Source organism: Marmota monax, unplaced genomic scaffold (genome assembly GCF_021218885.2).
Source record: "Marmota monax isolate L192 unplaced genomic scaffold, Marmota_monax_Labrador192_F-V1.1 WCK01_AAM20220418_F8-fsc00002, whole genome shotgun sequence".
NCBI classification, from domain to species: domain Eukaryota; kingdom Metazoa; phylum Chordata; class Mammalia; order Rodentia; family Sciuridae; genus Marmota; species Marmota monax.
Window position 1 is genome coordinate 9,768,279 of NW_026693571.1, and position 18,322 is coordinate 9,786,600.

Consider the following 18,322-nt stretch of genomic DNA (forward strand, 5'->3'; position numbering starts at 1 on the left):
GTATCATTCTAATTATGTTGGCAAATTGCCTTCCATTGGGGCTGTGCCAGTTGTCTCCTCCTAGCAACACAGGAGAGTGCCTGTTTTCCCATCCTCTCCCCATTTAGCACCAGAAAATATTAAATATTGATTGATGGGTGAAATACTGTAGCTTAGTTGAGTGAGGCTGAGCAGATAAATGCTGAATACGCTCATTTGTGTTTTCTTATTCTGCGAGCTGTCTTGCACAGGGTATTGGAATGCTTACTTGGGAGGTGTTATGGTTTGAATGGGAGGTGTCCCCCCAAAAAAACTCATGTGTGAGACAATGCAAGAAGTTTTAAAGGTGAAATGATTGGGTTATGAGATCCTTAACCTCAATCACTGAATTAATCCCCTGATAGGGATCAACTGAGTGGTAACTGAAGGCAGGCAGGATGTGGCTGGGAGAGGTAGGGTGTGCCTTTGAAGGTACGCATTCTGATTCTGGTGAGTAAAATCTCTCTTTCTGCTTTCTGATGTGATGTCTTGGGCTGTTTTCTTCTACCACATTCTTCCACCATGATGTCCTCTATCACCTTGAGCCCTGAGGAATGAAGTCAGCCATCTATGGACTGAGAACTCTGAAACTGTGAGCTCCCCAGATAAACTTTTCCTCTCCTAAAATCATTCTTGTCAGGTCTTTTGGTCATGGCAGCAAAAAGCTGACTTAAACAGTAGGATTATCTCAACCGCCATGCAGGTGATTGGCAGGAGATCTTCTATGTACAAGTCATCCCTCAGTATCCTGGAGAATTGGTTCCTGGGACCCCTGTCCCCAAGGGTACCAAAATTCATATATGCACAAGTTTCTTATGTAAAATGGCATACTATTTGCATATTAACTCCATGCACATCCTCTTGCATAACTTAAATCCTCTCTAGATTAATTATAATACCTAATACAATGTAAATGCTATGTAAATAGTTGTTGTACTGTATTGTTACATGTTCAGTACAGATGCAAGTTTTTCCTAATATTTTCACTACAGGGTTGGTTGAGTCTATGACATGAAACTCTTAGATTCAGGGCCAACCGTTTGTGTGCATGTGTGCATGTTTGCATATCTATCTATCTATCTATCTATCTATCTATCTATCTATCTATCTATCTAAAGAGACAGAGCAAGAGAAGGGGCCAGGATTGAACCCAGGAAAATGTCAAGAAACCTGCAAGCAAGAAGCATGGACTATTTGTAGCAGAACATGATGCCAACTTGGACAATGGTAAACTTCATTCAGCAGGGTGCACAAACAGTGTTTAGATCATATCCACAATGCAGGCAAATTCCTGGATGGGTAATGATTCCAAAGAGAGAATTATTAGCAGGTATTATGCTCCAGCTGTATATAGCAATCAGGAAATTGCAATACAGGAAAAAAAAAAAAACCTTGAGAATATTTTGTACCCTCCAAGACAAGACTGTTTATAAAGCAAGTATCATCACCGAAGAAATTTGTTCTTGCAATTATTGAATCTAGGGATATATGTATGAATATATACATATATGTACCCACAGTATATATTCATCATACACATAATATATACGTATATAGAGTGTCAAGTGTCAATCATTGAGTATCTGATGGTAGAACTGTTGTTTGAATTTTAAAGTTTCACACAGTAAACAATTACAAAAATAAATGAACAAAAAAATGATTTCTGCCAGTAAAATGTAGGAGGGGGAGGGCTTGCTGTTTTACTGGAAGAGACATTTTCTTGCAAGTGTATGTGGAAAAGTCACTGGCTAGAGATCCCAAGCAATTGGCAAATTTATTTAAACTTTTACAATACATTTTTAAATACCTTTTTTAAAAGTAGTCTTTTAATTTTAAAATTTTCTGAGAGAAATATGCAAACTGACAAGGTATTGAAAGTAGAGATGCAGGAAAATCTCTTTCCAAGTCATTTTAGCTCCTTTCACTAATCTTTGGGCAAATCGACTCTTGAATAATCTAAAGTCACTGAAGTTGTCCATCTTTTGATTGTGTGACCCAGCCAGGCATCGATCCCCTCAGATGCTGTTATTGATGGCAAATGTAGCTCCTTCAGGGCTTTGTGACTTTGGTCAGTTTCAGCTCCAGGGTGCTTTGATAACACTTTGCATGGTCCACGAGACTCCAGGAGGGCAGGCTGGGATGTGTTTGGGGCTTGAATCCAGAAGGAGAGGGAGTCTGGGAGCCATGTGCATCTAGTTAAGAATAGGAATCAGCACAAAACAATATTAACTTTAGAAATGAGATGAAAGCCCGTGTGTGCCAGCTTTCCCACAGAAGGGGAGACCCTGCGAACCGCCAGCCCCTTCAGCACCGCTTTTAGATGGAAATGATTTTGTGGAATACTGACACAAAAGGAAGATACAAACGAAGTGAAGAGCCTTAGCGAACAATTACATGCAAGTAGGTTACATGAAAATATAGTCTCAAGTGTATGATATCTTGTGAATATTAATTAAGGAAATTATTCTCAGAGCAGCTAGTGTTTAAAACAAGATGTAATCTCTGCTGAGTGGCCCCGCCATTCTTTCTCTCAGTGTTTAACTTCAAAGGGCTTTGGAGTTGGGGCAAATGAGATTATTATTACTTCAATCTAGAGAGGAAGCCTCTTCTAACCAATTGGAGGATAAATTCTAGAATTACACATAGCAGTTAATACAAAGAAGAAAATAAGATTCCACCCTGGTGAGGATCTTCCTGCTAAAATAATGTCTTATAACCTTTTTTATCTGATCTACTTTCTCTCTACAAAAATTCTACATTTCAAATTGTGCATGTCTCCAGCTAGAGAAGGACAGGACCAGCTAGAGATATGATTTTTCCATATTTTTATTGGTGCAATATAATTATACATTATAGTGGGATTGGTTGTTATGCATTTATACATGCACATAATATAACAATGTAATTCGGTCACTATCATTCCCCAGTATCTCCCCTTTCCTTCCCCTCCTCCCTCCACCCGGTCCCTTTTGTCTGCTCCACTGGTCTTCTTTTTGTTTTCATGAGATCCCCTTGAAGATTTTAAAGCTATTCTCCTCTACTGATTTGGGGCCACTAGAAATAATAATATTACTTAGTAATAGTAGTAAACACTCATACAGGTCTGTGTCTGGTACTAAATATTTTGCTTATATTAGCCCCTTTAATCTTCACGAGTTCTTTGGAGGTGTATGTGGGGGGGGGGGTGTTCCATGATAAACAAATGTGGAGATGTAAAGTGGTCCTAATGGGTCAGATGTGGAGCTGGGATTTGAATCCTAGTACCAGAGTAGAAGTTTAGCCATGATACCATGGTATACTCTCCCATAGTTACAGCTCATATGAGAAAAAAATGGAGGGAGGGCAAGCTACGTGTACCAGAATCAGGATAATGATCTGATGACCAATACAACTCTGAAAAGGAGGATAAAGACCAACCTTTAAAATAAAACCACACACCTTATTAGACAGGACCAGTAAAAATCAAATCACATTCACAGATTATTAAGAATGTCCACATGAATTTGGCAGATGCGTTTTGTAAAAACGGTTCTGGGGAAAATAGCCAATTACCTACTGTTAACATTTTAGCTGTTGGTGAAATCAGTGCCACCACCACTCAACTTGTTCCACAGATGCTGGGCATGGATGGGTGCAGATGCACCCAGATGCTGGATGGATACAGCACCATGGAATGCGAGATGCAGATGTGACTAAACTGGCTGCAGACGTGGGTTGGCCGTGGATAAAATCTATCCATGCCAGGTTCCCCAGCAGAGTTTTCAATGTCATGGTTCCTTGATCCTCAGCTGTCACACTCCATAGTGAGTGTCAGAGGAAAGTGAAAGTGTGTTCTGCCATTTTTGGGCCAATTTGAGACTCAGAAAATTCAGATGGTACCAGTTAGAACAGGATCTAGAGGATACTGGATACCGAGGTGGAGGGTGCTTTTCAGAGCCACCTCAATGCCTGGCATTTGTGCCATACACCAGTGGCACAAGCCCACTCCTGGATGTCCAAGTATATTCTGCAGGACCCATCTTCAAGCCACTGGTAGTACTGTCCCTCTCCTGAATATCCCCCACAGCCCAGCTTTCCAGAGGTTAAGACCTTCTCATGACTGACCTTCAACCTCAGAAAATGAGGTAGCCTCTTCTTTACTGTCCAGTGAGTCTTTGTCCTTTTGCATTTATTACTTATTGTATCTATTTCTCCTCCTCTCTCTCCTTCATTTAATAAAGCATAAGGAGACTATGACCCATATCTTTTGCATTTTCACTTCTGCTGGCTCCTGACACAGTGCAGGCACATTGTAGTAACTCACCATGTTAACTGTAGAATGAATGTTTATATCCATGAAATCCAAAAGCCCCAAGATATGCTATCTTTGGTCTGCACACCATTTCAAAAATAATAAATATTTTGTGAATATTAACAATTTCAGAGTTTGCACAGACCAAAAAATGGATTATTGGCATCTCTAAGACAAGAGACCTGACCACATTGGACTTGAATCCCACATATTGCCTTCAGCCGGAAGTAGGAGTTGCTGTCCCTTTTGGGCAACACATTCACTTTGAGATTTTCCCCAGTCACTAGATTGTCTTGCACCCTGCCCTCTTTACTCACTTATAAAACCCTCTTCACCCTCTGAGCATTAGATTTTGCACCCCTAGATCCTATCAGACAGAGCCATAACACTCTCCTTAATCTTGGATTGCCATTTCCAACACATGCACATTATGGTGGTCTTTCATCATCCAATTTTTGTTATAGCAACATCTCATGAACGAAATCTATTCCAAAGGGGCCAACGAGGTAGGAGAAGGACAGGGAGCTAAAGGGAAGCTCAGTACTCTTCTGGCATATCAGCTGTTGGCACTGGCAAGAGGCAGGATTCTGGCCGGGATGGAAAAGTGAGCCAGCTAGGAATGGCACTCCTATATTTCAGCCAGCAAAAGCCTTTGCAAAGCCTGCTTTGCATATGACAGTTCCGCTGACCACACTGGAGTCACAGGGGAATAGTTACCCCTGGAACTTCCTCTCTGCAATAGTAGCACCCTGTTTAAGGGAACCAAGAATGGAATATGATCGTCTCATATATAAGCTGCCATGAGCTTTCAGGCGACCATACTGGCATGAGCTTTCAGCATTGAAAAAACAAATGAAAACTCTCTGGAAATAATAGGAGCCCTGTGTCCTGGAACCCAAAGAATAATAATCCCAGGCTATCAGTCATCCAAGCTGAGAACAGTTTCTTCCTCTCCCTTTGCTGTGCATGAAATGACCTGACACAGATCCTGAGCCCAGGAGCGCTGTGAAACTGGCCCAGGGACAGAGGAGGTTGCTCCCCCCACTGCTGAAATGCCAAGTGACACAGGACTTTTCCTTCCCTATTGGTGAGGGTCACTTCCTAGCTGTTACTAGGAAGCACAGTTTTGGCAGTCAGTTGACACTTCATGAGCCCCTAATATTTGGATTGAAGGGAACCTTCAAGCCTAGATCTGGGGAATTCACAAAAGTAAGACTATATTCCCAAATATATATTGAGCACCGGCTATTAACCAGATGTTATTCTAGGAGCTTAGCATAGAACTGTGAACTAATTAGATAAGAATCCCTGATGTCAATGAGGTTATCTTCTACCAAGTCTGTACTGCATTCCATTTGTGAAGATTGTACCTCAGTTGCTCTTGTTTCTAAAGTATTCAGGGAAAAAACATGAATGTAGGGAGAGGTCTGAGCCTACTTGCTGTATGTACATTTTAAAACTAAACTCAAGGGGCTAAAAAGTTCCTGCTAAACTTGAAAATGAGGTTAGGGTATATTCTATCAGTTTTCCCTGGAGGGGAAAAAATCCCCGATTTTAATTCCCTTCTGAACTCAGCCACATGTTGAGATAAGGAGGGTGGGGTGATAAATCAACTCAGCTCCCTTGGGAGAAAAATTATAGTAATAAGCTTTAAAAAAATGATGATAATAATAAGCTATATGATTTCAAAGTGACTCACCACCACCCCCTCTTTTTTTTTTTCCCCCTCTGACAACTGAAATTGATTTTGAAAGGAAAGGCTGTGGAGATTTTAGTAGAATACAATCCAGACATTCTAAATCTAAACCCTCTCACCAAAGAGACTGCAGGTCTGGAGACGCCTGGGCTCTGTTGATAATGCCCTGCGCTATGCCCGACATACTACACCCACTGCCACATGTCACTCAACATGCCTGCGAGTTCATAGAGGAAGGAAATAGAGATGGAATGATATTAAGACTGAAATCAATACAGCTTTCTTTTACATTTCCCAATAGTCTCAATAACTTCAAAGAAGCAGATATGAATATAATTAATGAACAGAACAAACACCAAGTGGAAAATAAATCTGGACCTTGTTTTATGAGCACTCCTAAAATGATGGATTTAGAATTGCAGACATGTTCATTGGCAAATCTGACCACTCACTCATTTCCAAATGGTACATAGTACTTTGGAGCAATTGAAGTTGCATCAGCCTGGGTGCCCCTTAGGAAGAATATATTGCTAAAACTACTTTGTAACCAACTAAATAGAGCCCTGTACTTTGATGCATTCAGCCGCGATCAAATTTATGTTTGAATCAGTATTAGGGTGAATCCTCTAACCATCTCTCCATTTGGTTGCTTCTGCAAGCTAATCCTGCTTAAAATATGTATATTCCCCGAAAACAGACTTAACTGAATAACAACAATGCTCAGAGGAAATTCACTTTTTCTATTTGTCAAAGAAAGAAAAACTCTTGCTAAGGAGTAGGTTCAAAAGCTAGGGAAAATATGGTCTTGGCTGTATTTGCAACTCTGTCTAACTGTGTGGCCTTCTTAATAGAAGTCCTTCAAACACTCCGATCCTTGGTCTTCTCATCAGTAGTACTAGTAATAATAATTATACAAGTATATTTATGGGGTGTTCAACTATGCATTAGACCCGCCCTGTGCTAGGGGTTCACACGCTTATCCTCTTTAACTCTCTCAACAGCCCTATGTGGTGGTTTATTACATCCCCTTTACGTAGATGAGGAAACTGAGGCTCAGAGAGGTTTAATGACTAACTTGTGCTTTTTGATTTTTTCCAGTACTGAGGATTGAACCCAGAGGTGTTGTACCACTGAGTTGCATCCCCAGCTCTCCCATACCCGACTCTCTTTTGAGACCCAGTCTCACTAGTTTTTTCAGGCTGGCCTTGAACTTTTCGATCCTCCTGCCTCAGCCTCCCAGGTTGCTGGGATTACAGGCATGTACCACCTAGCCAACCTGTGCCTTTTAAGTACATGAAAGCCAGCATTTTAAGTGACACAGCCTGTCTTCAAAACCTCCATTCTTAACCACTATATTCTTCAGACTGCAATCGTAGCTAAGTTGATTTGCTCTTTTTCATCTCTACAACGACAATAATACTTACCTACTTGTCCTCTTGGACTCAGGACATATGACATGCAAGAATCAAAGGAAGAAGAGGAAATAAATGGCAAATTGCCATTGTCTCTTTATAAGTGGTAGAACCAAAAACAACCGGGGGAAAAAATAGTCCTTCTAATTTCTTATAACCTATCTACAACTTCATGAGTTACAAAGACCTGGGTATATCAATTCCATTGCTCCTAACCCATCTCAGCCCATTGTGATCAATTTAAGTGATTATTCAAGTGTACCAAACCAGGACTACATGGCAAAAAGGTAAAAGTCTGCTAATTATTCATAATTACAAACTGTGTGGAATAAATCTAAAGCATTTAGGCCTAGAAATGACTTTTAAAAGCTAAATTATTCACTTTGATCTTTTTGGGGGGTTTTGTTTTGGTTTTTAAACTATGGATTGGGATTGAGCCCAGAGGAACTTTACCACTGAGCTACATCCCCAATACTTTTTTCTTTTCCCTCCTTCATCCTTTCTCTCTCTCTCTCTCTCTTATTTTTTTTTTCTTTCTAGGGTCTTGCTAAAATGCTGAAGCTGGCCCCAGAGTTGCAATCCTCCTGCTTCAGCCTCCCCAGAATACCAGGATTACAGGCACATGCCAATTTACCCATCTTAACTTTGACTTTCTATTCAGGGTCATGTTCACTTTTTTATGCAAGTTCCCTGTGCAGTCAGGTGCTCTGGCGAACTGTCCTGTCACCTCACACCTGTTCTTCCCAAGGTTCATAAGTTTCCACCTCTGTCCCTCATTCTGACCTCTTTCCACCAAAGGAGGAAGACTAGGCTTGATGGCATATGTATACAATAACTTTCAGCTATGCATTCGATGCTAGGGTCGGGGAGAGCAGAGATAGGGATTGCAGATGGGGTGAGGGCATGAGGAAGGGCTGAGAAGGTTGAAGGTGGGGACAGAATGAGCCAATAGCAAGAGTGTATTTAAAGGGATACCACCAGGACTAGGATAAAGCATTACTAGCATACTAATAAAGCATACTAGCGGTAAAGCATTTCCCTAGCATGCATGAGGCCCTGGATTGATCCCCAGTACTGCAAACAGGCACACAAATAAATAAATAAATAAATACCATCAACTCTTTCTTCCCTTTTATTTTTGCAATGTAGTTGAATGCTCCTATTAAATGCTAAATTAAAATTTGCCATAGGCACCTCTTTGGTGCACGCTGCTTACTGTTATACAGGATGAGCTCTCTTTTGTGGGAATTAGACTTTAATAGTGTTTCCTTTGTGCTTTCACCAGTTTAATGCCAGAGCAAAACATAATTATAGCGAAGGCAGTTCACGGATTAGGTGGTGGCTTGTGCGTCTTACTGTGGGCCCGTCTTCCTCCATTTGGCTTTGTGCTGGTTCCTATCATCTTCTAATTATCTTTTCCTCTCTTTGCTTGACAGCCTTAGAAGTTATAAGGGTATTATCTGAATACAAATTAAATGTCTTTTTTTTTAAAGGAAATGAAAAAAAGAGGGGGTTCTTTAGGAGTGGCCCGTTCCACTCCACATTAATAGTTAGGGATCCTATAAAAGCCCCTCTGGTTTTCAAGATCTATGAAGCCAAATCTACCCCAAATTAATGCCAGCCCTACCTTGGATGAGGAGGGCACTTTCAGTCTCTTCTCTACCTCATAGTTTCCACCTGAAAAAGAAAAAAATGAAATAATCACGCTTACTAATCTCGGGGTGGCAATTGGCTGATTTAACAGTGCCCTGAAAATGAGACTCCTCTGTTTAATGAAGCATTTCATTCAAAGGTTCATTTGGCTAATAAAAACCCCGTTTTTCACTTGTGTTTGAAGCCGGCCCATTATTCTTTTGCGCGTGGTTTGAACCAGTTTCCCGTGAGCTGCGGTCGCTCCTGAGGATGGATCTGAATGGCACTTATTAGGAAGGGAAGAGCTCATGAATTCAGATCATCCTTAATGCTGAAATGAGCTGTAATGAAGCCCCAAGATCAAAGTGCTTGAGGAGCAACAGCAGATGAATGGGCCACGGCGCTTGGGTATAGCTTGCTGTAGAAAAGGATTAGGAAATTTCACTGAAGTAGCCAGGAAGGTTTCTGGGCTAGCATGCTATGCATTTAATTGTTTATGGGATTGGTGGAAGAAAGACACTTTTAACAGACACATAAATAGTTTCCCTCAGAGAAAACGGTTCTACAGGTATTTTCTACAAGGAAAGGCTTTAAATTAGCAGCAAGAGCAGAAGCCAGGCCATTCTTAGCTCCTGGGTTAGGGGAGAAGGGGACCGCGGAAGGAAAGACCCAGAAATGAGGGGAAGAGAGAGAAAGGACATGGGGAATGCCATGCCTCCTTTTCCTGTAGCCTCCAGAGGAAGCATAGACTCTCCTTCCAGGGAGAAGCAAATCCCTGTTTTTCTAAATACTGAACACAAGCAAAACAGAGCGCCTGGATTGCAGCAAGGGTCCCTCCATGCCAGGCTTTATAGCAGCAAGATGCAGGCGGGATGGAAAGCAGATGCAGCCCTGTGAGCACGCCAGCGGTTCACTCTCCTTGAAAAGATGTCAAGGATTATTTGTGTTACCAGTCTCTGGAAAAGCAGAGACGTTCTCTTACAGGATGAATGAAAGATGAATACAAAGAGTTAATTTGAAACCAATCAAGGCCCGTGTTCGTCTACTGCTTCAGAAATCCTTCTATTTTAATGATGAATTCATTTTCAAAGCAGTGCCGAGCCTTTGGTGGGGAATTCCACCTCTCGCAGCTGCGCGATCTGCCCTGCAGTGTTGAGCTTTCTCGCCCACCTGCTCTTTGTAAAACACTGTGGACTTCCCAGAGCTGAGAGCGTGCCAAACTGGCTGAGCCTGCCAGAGAGCCATCCCCAGCCTTGCCTCCAGCCCCCTGAGTGTTGGTGAATACACACACACCACAAACCCCTGAGAATCAGGCAAAGCAGCTCGGTGGAGCCACACGACCACACAGCAAAGCCACAGACAGGCTCCCTCTTGCCTTGCAAAGGATCCTGCTGAATTTTCTATGGTTGATCTGTTAACCTAACTTGGCTTCTCCCGCTGCCCCGTTCAAAAGCAGTTGCATTGAAAATATTATTTGCAAACATTTTCTTTTAAAACATCACACCTGAAAAACCCTAAACAAAATTCCTATTTCATAGTCCAAGGGTAACTTCTGAAGAGGCTAGAGGATTCGATCTACTTTAACTGGAATGGCGTAGGCGTGTTTGTTTTGAAATACACCTAGCCATGATTTTAAAAGCTCTACTCAATAGGTTTTGGTTTCTTTTCTCTTCTTCTTTATTCAAAGACACCTAATTGTAATGGTCTGAAATTTAAATATGGTTGCTATGTTTTTGGTTTTCAACAAAGAATTTCTAGATTAATGCAGAAGCCCGTTTAATAGGGCCCAATGCTGTCCCTTTGTGCCTTGGAGGACATCCATAGTTCTGTTAACTAGGAGGATTGGGAGATCTGACCCTTAGCAGTGAAATGCACCTTGTTCCCCTCTATGAAAAGAGGTCTCCTTCATGGAATCATCTGAGATCCACCTAATTATTTCCCTTAACAAAAGGGAAACAGTGTACCAAACTACCTATTTTATGATGGTGATTCATTGAAGTAATATACTATTTATTCTAAACTAATTTTAATCAAATATCCATGTCATAACCTTTATTCTTTTTTCTCCCTGATCAACTTTGATGCCTAAATTTTCACATCCTTATAATTCTCTCAACGTTAACCAAGAAAATGACAATTTGTATGCACAGCTTCACCACGGTGGCAATGGCCTTAGTCAGGACAGACTAAAATCAGAGCGCTACACTCTACTGAGACTTGTTGAATAGGATTTGTTATTGTCACCCTAGAGCATCAGATTTCATGTGCTTTCTCTCAGTCTTTTTTAAGATTGTGAATAAGACAAAGATCACTCTTTACACTATAATATCATATAATTTATAAATATATAAAATGCAGCTCACAAGTGTTTCCCAGAAAACAATTGAAAGATTTTCAGGGACAGCATGCTTCAGTGAAGTAAGGAATGTGTATCTAATGAGTAGGTAAGAATGACCATACCCCAGGTAGTTGGGAGGAACTAAATCTTCAAGATGCCCCTTTAGCTCTCATCCCACTTCCAGTCTTGATCTTGATAGGCTCACTAGTGACCTTCCTGTTGCACATGCCAGCTGCCAGCCTGGTAAAACTTGGCAGGCACAACTTATTGCAGAGAACATTACTGGGCAACAGGGGATGCAGCCATAGGGCAGTGTATTCTTTCCACATTCTCCATCTCCCCTCTGCCATGCCAAAACTCAGTCTGCTTGAGGCTTGAGTTTAACGTACAATGTAAACACCATGATCAATTTTAATTTATGTAGGTGTTTAAATATATTATTTTGTATTATGGAAGCTTAATTGCTTTCCACTAAAATCCAAAGCAGATAGGAAATGGGTAAAGTCTCATAGTGAACCTACCAACTGTGCCTTCTTTCTTATACACAAAATCCACTTGTTGGGAGTGTAAATGAGCAAATTCCTGTGGCTTTGCTAGGCACGGTAGGCTAGGAAATCATCCTAGGAATATCAGAATTATAATTTGAAATTTTGCTTCACCTGTGTTTTTTTTTTTTAAGAACCTCAAAGTTGTGCTGTGAATGTTTAAAACACTTCTGCTTTGGGTATTTGGCTAGACAGGCTTGTTCACTGAAGTTCCTTCAAGCATGGTATATGGCACACAGTAGGTTGAAGCAGAACTGTGCTACTTTCCACCTCTCTTCCCCTGACTGGCACTGTGCAGTTTCTATGGGTTTATCTACCTCTCCTGCAACACTATGGTTTTGATATACAAGTTTCTGTTATCGACAAGCTATAGGAATCAATTTGAAAATGTATTAATTACTGGAGTTTTCATCAATGGTAATAGGCCCTGGTGGGTTAATGAAACAGAAATGGTGGGTATCAGTTTCTAAAAATATTCTACATGCTTCCATACAAACAAAAGATGTGACATGTTGCACTCTGCAAGTATGGAGCAAGGCACAGAGTTTTAAATTGTTAAGGAAAAATGTTTTAAATAAATCCTCTGATGTTCATAGTGGGGAAGCAAGAATATCTCAAAAACAGTGATGGATTTACTCTAGGCCATTGGTCTTCTCACTTGATCTTCCAGGGCCAGGGGCTCACAGCTGCAAGGCAGCTAGTGAGGTGTTACAGACTGGTGCAGTGCCCTCTAAAGACCAGTTTTGTTTGTTTGTTTGTTTGTTTGTTTGTTTTGCAAAGTTCACTGGTCTTCCCACAGACCCTAGAATATGAGCTCCACCAGGACAGGAACTTACTGCATCCCAGTAGCTTGTATGTGACACAAGGGATGTGCCTGCATGTGTACAGTTCATAACACATAGTGAGTCCTAAAAAGTATTTGTCAAATGAATGAATGATGATAATTCATGACTGAGGTCTCATTTGCATTAGTCTTATTCTGAGCTTCATATAACAAGTTGGAGGAAGTGCAAGACATAATTGGGTTAATTTGGGTTTTCCCCCAAGCTGCTCTTTGATCTTCTGGACATTCAACAGATTCTTATATCCATTTAAGCTCTCTCTAGGATGCCCTTACCTGAAGACTTTTTTTTTTTTTATCCCCAATAGAAAACACAGAGAACCTGCCCACCACAGATAGAGGAGAATCAAGTGAGTCTTGTATCTCAAGAAGAAGATGTAAATGACTCTCTCTCTTTTATTTTTTTCTAATTGTGAGATTTTTAGGAAAGTCATATTATTTCTCTGCGGCTCAATTTCATCCCTTGAAGGAAACAGTAGAAACAAATGGTTGGCTTTCTGAGTTACGTTCAATAAAGAGCCCAGGGTATTTTCTGGAGCAAAAACAAAAGGGCCAAGGCCAAGTAGGCAAGGCTTGGAGTCCTCCATTCACACGTGACCAGAGGGCTTCCAACGCTGTCTGCCAGCCTGCATGCAAACCCAGCCCTCCTATTTACTAACTGTGTTGTCTTGCCTCAGTCATTTCACGTTTCTATCTCCTCACCTGTAAATGGAAATGATAATAATACTTCTTTATAGGGTTTTGGAGAGTAAATCAATCAGCACACATAAAACCTCGAAGGTGAACAATGCTATGTAGGTTTTAGATATTGTTGTCTTACCTGTTGGCATCCCCCATGATGTTTGAATTTAAAAGGTTTGAATGACTCTTGCTTCTAACAAAACAAAAATACTCAAAATTTTTACAGTGTTCAGGGTCTTTAACTAGGAACCCTAATTACAAAGGGGCCCAATGTACTGATATTAAACGTCCCTGGCCCCTGCTATTAACACCTAACACCCGGTGTGTTTAAGTCAGCACAATGGGCTGCTGCCACTCATCTGAGCTCGCTGTTTCTTCTGGAGATTATTCTGCAGTTCCATTCAAAGGGACTCTGCGTAGCTGGGTGTCTGATGCCTGGTGCTAGACAGAGAAGGGCTCCGTGGCTAATCGCCTACATTCCTGTGAAGACTGAAGGAAAAGATAAATTTCCTTAACCGGCAACATTTCAGGGAAGGCATTTTCTTAACAGAAAATGGTAAATATCTGAAAAGATAGGAACCTCGGGCAGTTTAAAATGCGCAAGGAAGGAGAGCCTAGCAGTTCAACGGCTTTAAAATTCCTTTTCAGAAGATGCTGTGTGAATCTAAATAAAACCTGAATGATTATGGTAATTAGCCACACTAATAACCTTGCTCATTTCTTTATCAGCCCTTTTGCTTCCAGCACGTGGTAAAGACTGTGAAGCATCTCCTTCCTCCTCTTACCTGGTGATGGAGGTTGAAGGTGATTGACATCATTCTCCAGAATCATGACTATGGTACACTCTATTTTTGCCCCCCATCCCAATGTTTATACCCCCTGACCTGGGCACTGACACTGCCCTTCAGCAACCCCATTTTTCCTAGTTTGCTCCCCAAGCATTGTAATATTGGTCCTCTTTTTTTTGCTTTTTTCCTCTTTATTGTCTCCCTCCTCCCCCACCTTCTCTCCTTGAGCTTACTCAGTATAAAGAAAAAAAAATATTCTGCCTATTCCTTGGGACTAAGTTTGGACAGGGGCATCTCTGTCCCAGAAATATGCTAAGATTAATTCAATTTCCAAGGGCACAAAGGAGCTGTAATTATTTGCGGGCAGCAGAGATGAAACTGACACAGGTACACGAGGTCAAAGAACTGGGCAGAAGAATGGCCAAACGTCAGACCCCAAATGTGGCTTCCCAGGTTCCAGATGCAATTTGTCACCAGTGTGTCCTCTTGAGAAGCAGGAGGGGGTTGAAAAGTCTGTTTTAGGCGTAGGAGAAGTAGAAATACTCTCACCCTTTCCTCTGCCCCTCCCCCCATTTCTTATTGCCACTCTGGCGGTTTTAGGGACCAATCCAGTAGCCAGAAGCCTCCCACTCCTACAGCCTGTCTGTGCCAAGATTTGATGGCTGACTTGGAGTTCTGGGGAAGCAGGAAATTCATGCTCTCTGCCACCCGCCTTCTAACCCCCATCCTCTAAATCTATTAGAAAATGTTAAGGGAATCATAGCTTTTTCCACATTTGTACCAAAGCACATGTGAACAGTTTCAAGGCCCAGGGTTTTAAGAGTGGAGATCTCAAAATCCACAGGAGAGTTTCTAGAATATGTAGCCAAGTGGAAGTTCTGAGTAGGGTTTGTAATATGGAGAAGGGGAAGACACGGTCCAAGACTATTTGTGGAAGCAGAAAAGGGCCCAGCAACAGCGGCCACAAGTATGCAGGGGAGGTGGAGCCCAGGGTGGCTCCCTGGCTGGCTGATTCTTGTGGTGTAACCACGGTTCTGTTCTCTCTGCCAGTCTCTCCTGGCTCTTGTGGGCTTTCCCCACCAGCTTCTCGAATCTTCCGATGATCCTGCAAGACACCCAACAACCTTTCAACAAATTCCTATTTTGACTAAGTTAGCTGAAATCTGCCTAACCACGTTGGTTACAACCACGAGCCCTGACTCATTGACTTTCTTTTCACACATTTGAAGATAACTATTATATACTCTTACTGTTTCTTTTTGACTTTTAGGCTAAACCCCCACAGTTCCTTTGGTGCTTTTCCAGCTGGTTCAGTTTCCCATCCCTTCACCACCCTCCTGGCTCTCCTCCTTGCCCCTGCTATCTCTTTCTAGATCTAGATTGGATATTTTCATTAGTGCTGCCTAGAATGCATAGCCACATCCAACTCTTGACTAGTACTGTCAAGTAGAATCTCCAATTCTTTTTTTCTACATAGCATGGAAAAGTCATGTCACCCTAATTTTATAGGGGTGTGTGTGTGTGTGTGTGTGTGTGTGTGTGTGAATTTGAAAGTCCTAGGTTACAAGGTCAGGCTTGCTCTGCCTTGAGGGATTCCAAACTATCCAATCATTGGGTTTCTGCCCTTTTCCTCCAATGCCTGAGTCCTACTTTACACCCCATTTCCTTAGGGGTAGTTTTCAGTCTTGCCCTGTATCCACCCTCTCCACCAGGCAGTGAGGTAACCTGCCCTTAACTTTCTCTATCTCATACAGGGAACCAAGCCTGATGAAAAACACCTGTACAGTTGCCATCACGTGGCTTCTCCAATCTCTGCTTCAAATACATATGCTGAATGTCAGGCCCAGGTCACTGAGTGGCTTTAGGGGTATCACCCATCCTTCTCCCAGACTGATCTTCTATTTCAGCTAGATCTCAAGGTATGTCTCGAAAAATTATTTTAAAAGGTGTGTTTTATTACCTCTTCTTAATTGATTTTGGACATGGGAGAGCATGCAGGGACAAAAAGGAGATAATATTTCTTGGGTGATTATCATATGCCTGGCCTGGTACTAGACATCTCATAAGCTTTATCTAGTCTATCTCACTAGCTCTCTGTGATAAATATAATTGTCTCAATTGTAGGGATCAGATGAGCACATCTTTGAAAGGATAAATAGCATCCATTAAGTGGAGAATCTAGAATTCACACCCAGGCTTTCCCCCACCCGAACTCTTCTGGACCAGTTCTGACATTGCTAATGGAACCGGAGCGTGTCACTGGGGTTTTGGATGGAGAGCTCACTGCATCAGGCCACACTCCCCTTGCAGATGTATTTTACCATGTTAATAAAGAGTATGAATCTGAAGAGTAACACAACATCTTCGTGTCCTTTCTCCTAAGAAACTATCTCGTAAGCCACCTTGACCTCTAATGAAGATTGGGATCAACGTGCTCAGACAATTATTCATCCTGGGTGTTCCTAATCCTCCAAGAATTTCTTAAGTCTGTGGATTAAGATTGTGACAGGCTTTGTGGTGGGAGGGTCCCACCAGTCCTTCATGCTGCCCAGAGTTTTGAGAGAGAACATAGGATCCTTCTGAGGACCAGCAATGCTCCAATAGGAATAAGCCTAATTCTGTTCTTGGCTCCATCATGTCTTAAGCTAAAAGAGTTGGGGAGGCCTGAGTCCTGCATGGTCCAGCCTGTTGATATTCTCGAACTTCTCTCCATGGGGGCAAAGCTGCTTACAGACACACACAGCCTAAACTTAGTTTGGTCAGTAGCTTGAATCATTTCTGTAACCAAACCTTTTCTATAAAGTGCTTACAAATAGAAAAATTGTCTAGTTTGAATTTTCATTTCCTTTTATTGATTCTGCCAGTGCAAAGGGGGGGGGGAGAAAAAGGTCTGGGTAATCCACAAGCTACAGAATTGGTCTCTGACAAGAGTTGATGATATCTTGTTGGAGGCAATGCAGTGCCAACACCATGGGCCTATTTTTGTTTTCAAACCTCCCCTCCTGGAACCACAATTGCTACTGCTCTGGTGGCAGAAGGAAGATGTTTATCCTTCACAAAGACTGTGAGCTTTCCAGCCCTTTATGTAATCTCCCAGGCCACCAAGGGACCAGCCACATGGTGTCTGCAGATGCGGAGAGAGGCGGACAATTCTCATACCAGGAATTCCTGCACTGTCCTTCCAGTGCGAATAACAGGACTCTTTCCTCCTTCCCGTGGCAAACAACCTAAGGCTCCATTGCTGACTGCCAGCTTCCCGCCCAGGCCTGACAGCAATTTGTAACTCAGCTTATATGGGCTCTCCTACTGTCTGCATTTTTGTTTGTAAAATGAGCAATTTGCTCTTGGGCGCTTGGCTCCTCTGTGGAGTCACTGCACGGGTGGCTCACTCAGCAGGACAGCTGGTCAGGAAGAAGCAAAAGGGGATCCTCAAGCGCCCGGCCTGCCCCTGGCCCCTGCCTGGATCCTGCAAGTAGTTTTGTTACACAGAGTGGCTCTCCAGAAGCCCAGTGCCAGTTCTCCATGTGTGGGATTTGCAGCATCAGAGAAATCGATCCAGGAGGAAGAAACATTTGATGAGATGTTTGGGAGGTCTAGGCAAGCGCAGTGCTCTTCTGGGCAGCTGCTTATTTATTTTTTTTTTTAAGATGGTCTTCTCTGAGAAACGAGGCCTGGGAGTGAGGGAAAGAGGTGGCAGAAATTTGTCCTAGCCCACACTCCAGGGGTAAAACAAAACCAACACACTCATCAAGTGATAAAGACCTGGTGAGGAAATCACAAACCACAGCCCATGCTTAGTCCCTCAACGGCTGTGACATTATCTCTCCACTCCTTCAGAACACATGTTCAACAGTAGCGTGAAGATGCAGGGTCTCAACTGTGCTCTGAGCACAGAAGGAAAGAGGTGGGAAATGCTGCGTGGACAAGACCCACGTGAGAAATCCAGCAGAAATTGGAGGCCTCTCCCCACTAGCCCCCCCTACACACACACCTTAAATGTCCATCCCTGCCGTCTCTATCTTAAGCAAACTATTTTGTCATCATGAACCATGAAGTGTGGCAGTTTCGGCTCCTGGGTGG

The 18,322-nt window shown here is 42.2% G+C and overlaps 1 long non-coding RNA gene across 1 annotated transcript in view; it reads right to left on the reverse strand.

The window, feature by feature from the left end:
* Window positions 1-1,440: 1,440 nt before the first annotated feature.
* The window catches only part of LOC124102633 (uncharacterized), a 33,307-nt gene continuing 16,425 nt past the window's right edge, over window positions 1,441-18,322 (reverse strand). Inside the window, exons 2-3 of the long non-coding RNA XR_006854946.2 lie at window positions 9,045-9,094; window positions 1,441-2,210 (exon numbers count right to left, since the gene is read on the reverse strand). This is a non-coding gene — a long non-coding RNA (uncharacterized LOC124102633). The remainder of the gene's footprint in view (window positions 2,211-9,044; window positions 9,095-18,322) is intronic.